Below are 4,079 nucleotides of genomic sequence, written 5' to 3' on the forward strand. Positions count from 1 at the left end.
TTTTTTTTTTTTTTTTTTTTTTTTTTTTTACCTAGAATCTAATAATAATAAACACTTAATATTCCTTTCATTTTTGACAGTTGATCTTATTGGATATTGTTTTGTTTTGCAATATGAACACCGCATATTATATATTTTAAAAAGGTTATGTCCGCACTATTTCAAAACATCGCTCACCATAGTAACCATCCAGGTTACTCGCCGGCCGAGCACCCGTCGGCAGTAGGCATAGAGCACCATAAACCAATTACATGTACTCACAAGGCCATGTACGTAGCCACAACACATGTGTGTGTGTTCAATACCATCCCATATTTCTTTAGTCCTATTTATCACTATACACGATCACATGAATGTGTAGGACGTTTTTCAGAGTTGAAAATCGACACAGGGTGCGAGACGAATTTGATTAGCGTAGTAGATTAAATTAAACTCAGTCCAAATGTCGATGTCGAAATGAGCGACCAAATTCGGAGAATGTCACCGTATAAGTTACTAGTATTACAAGTTATCATATGGCCATTTTTAAAATCCTACCCCGTATCAACCCGAAATCTTCCTATTAGCCCTGACCCTAGCCCAAAAGGCTGATATAAGTATAGGGCTTGTATCATAACCTTTTCCTCGTATTCTACAAGTTGCAGATAGTTTAGTACAAGCTCAAAATGATTACATGTATCATTAACACAAATCGATTGTGACTGGAATGTGTTGAACCGACGGAAAACAAATATACGCGTGCCAGACAAGTATGTGTTCGATGCAGGATATTGCACAGCAACAGCTAGCAATATCAAATAATAATGAAAACAACCCTTTTCCGGACATGTATATAAATAATGTTGTAATTTCGTGAGAGTGAAGTTGTAACTCCTCAGAATCCTGGTAATTATGTATATTTTGTGTTGTCACATGCAAAATATATGCTGGGTTTGCAAACGAGTTGTATAACACCCACTATTGAAACCAAACCCGTTAGTGAAACCCGGCTCACACTAGCGGGTGCAACAAGTAGTGTAACCCTGGTTATCGGGGCTATCATACCTAGGGAATAGAAAGACTACTGAATCAAATTGTTCTCCAATATGTCTCATCTCCTCATTCTGGTTCATCAACATCTTTCAAGCGTCAATCATAGATTGGATAACAAATGTGGTGTGATTTCGATGCCAGTGTAAACCTGCTATGACCGTTGTTTTCAAATGTAAAGTTCCTACTCACTATATATAGATGGTGTGCAAGTTGTATCAAATTAATACATATACTTAAGGAAATTCCAGAACTGTTGTTTTCCTATGGATTTTATGATAACGGTTTGCAATTAAGGTTCATGCGATATCTTCAAACTGATGACAGGAGTGGCCATGATGTTGTCATTCAACACTTTCAGGTGTCGGTTAATAACTTAATATGGAAAACATGGCATCTTATTGATTTATTTTGAAGTAAACCAACCAACGTCGTAATTTCATTTCAATTTTTTTTAACTCTTCTACATCCTTTGCTTATTCTATCTCAACCTATAACAAGTTCCTTATCCCGAACTTTCCTTTTACAGATAGTAACATCGCTGCTGCTCCTAAATACGAAATAATGTGCCGTAGTTGATACCATATGGACGGTTTTCCCACGAATATCACAATTGCGGTGATAGATTTCTTTTGGTTTCATTTTGTTTAACGTCCTATTAACACCTTATACTGACAACGGGTGAACCAGTTGTTGCCATTCTACTAAATGCTGAACGTTAAGCAGGGAATAACATCTACCATTTTTAAGGACTTTGGTATGTACCGGCCTGAGAACAGAACCCATTGCCTTCCTCACCTGGGCGAACCTCAAAATTAAGGCCGTAAGTGAGGTTTTGCCAAGCAAGGCAGTAGGAAATAAAAGGTTGCTAGAAGTAGAATGAAAAAGATAAAGATTCCAAATATTGCAATGGGTGCAGCAGAATTATTTTGGTCGCTTTTGTCTCCCCAAAAAGAGGACACCAAAGCAAATCCCCAATTCTGCAGGGAGTTTCCTCCTTAGTCGCCTCCTACGATACATGCAGTGGGTAACAGCAGGTGTATTCTTTCCCCGATCCCCCACCTGCAGGAGTGGCAGTTATAGATATCGAATACTGACACACATACAATACAAGGGTTAAATATATAATGAAAGCGATGGGCATGTATTATGGTCGTTCATCTCGATCTTGTTGATAAATGTTCTATTTCGTTCTGCTATATTATTATCGGGTTTCTTTTTTGTTGTGGAGAATCGTCGATGAAGCAGGGACGCTATTACCTGATTCTCTTGGTACTTTTTACAAAGGTTTCTGTGTAAATAAGTGCACATTTAGTACAGGTTTCTGTGTAAATAAGTGCACATTTAGTACAGGTTTCTGTGTAAATAAGTGCACATTTAGTACTATTTTAATCAATTTTCAATTCGATCCGTTCTGTTTACACTTCTAATATCATTCTACACAATCATATGTATCATGTGTTCCTCTTTGCGAAGTCAGATGGAGTCCGCCTTTTCTCATACAATGGTACAGTTTAAAGACAAAGGTCATGGTAGAATGTTCGATATAAGATCAAACGTCACACTTTTACAACTATTTCGATTGTGTGTAGTCTGTAAAGGGTGACCACATGCTGATTGTGATGTCTCTATTGCTCTTGTTATTTTAATGGTATATGTCAAAGGTGATTTTCCTTATTTTCATAAAAAAACATCATCATATTAAAAAGCCTATCTATATTGTATAATACGACTTCGTAATTACAATAATAGAAAAAAATCTCCATTTGATATATATATATATATGCAAAGAAGTGATACTTGCTGTTATTAAAGCGAATAAACACCCACCCCAGGGAACAGTTAACACGGTTTTTCTGGTTTGGAAAAAAATAGTCTCACATCCTGAAAGGACAAGATATTTAAATTTGGCCCTCGGCTTTCTCGTGTGTCGCCCAATAAATTAAATCATTTTAAGTAAACTGTATGGCTGATCAGACAAGTACACCTCACTCCATCGTAGCACGCTTATCACACAAACGAGCTGTCAAAAGCACACCCCTTTGTCATCCCAACAAACACAATAGCATAAAACCTCATACTGCTCACCAACGCTGTAAATCGTCTAAGGACGATCGGCATATGATATTCCCAACTCGAACAAAACAGAACAATTGAGTAAAAAATGCTCACCTGGACAATCTTTTTACCTACCCTATACTGCAGATAATTTACATGTACCTGTCTGAGTGAGTACTAATCAGAATCAGGTATGTTTGTCTTTATTCTTAATAGCCCAGTCTGAGTGTATCTTTCATAATGGATACAAGTGTTTTTGGATTACTATCCAGCTCCAGTGTCAGGGAAGGTAAGGAGTGTCTGTTCAACAATTAGAACAAAATACGGGAAACAATGTTGAATTTCTGACTACATTTTCAGTTTAATTTTCAAGATGTGGCAAGGTACAGGATATTGAAACCATTTTGATAATACAATGTTAGGGTTTATCAATCCCTAAGGAATTCCAGTTCTTTCAGTGAATGGTATATTTGAATGTGCTATTTTGTATAAAGAAACAACTCCTCAAGATTATAAACTTTTCCAGGAAATGCTTATCCTCTCACGTGATAAGGAAATCAATAACGCTGCCAACTCAGTAATTTTCATTGTTTGTTTTTCAATCATGAAATTACCATTTTTAACTTAATTTGTTTCTTCTTATTTTAAATGGGTCAACTAAGTTTATCATTACCACTGTATTGACTTCATCGTTACTCACTGATTGCTTATTTCCCCTTTCTTACAGCATTTGTGACCACAGTCCACTGGGCACACACCCTTTCATGGTCATGTAATCATGATTGGCCATGAAGGGGGATTATGTGTGCAGTGGACTGTGGTAGCAAGTGGTTTATAGCCCACAGTTTTCCAATGTGAGAGGTGGGAAGTATGCAGTAAGGGCCAGTTATTACGTAACTAGGTCTTTAGACACTTTAGTTGAGCGGTTAGTTGCAAGGTTATAAAATAGACCGTTGCAATGTTCACGTGATGTCATATACAGTATAAAAGAA

The sequence above is a fragment of the Mizuhopecten yessoensis genome, unplaced genomic scaffold (genome assembly GCF_002113885.1).
Source record: "Mizuhopecten yessoensis strain PY_sf001 unplaced genomic scaffold, ASM211388v2 scaffold716315, whole genome shotgun sequence".
NCBI classification, from domain to species: domain Eukaryota; kingdom Metazoa; phylum Mollusca; class Bivalvia; order Pectinida; family Pectinidae; genus Mizuhopecten; species Mizuhopecten yessoensis.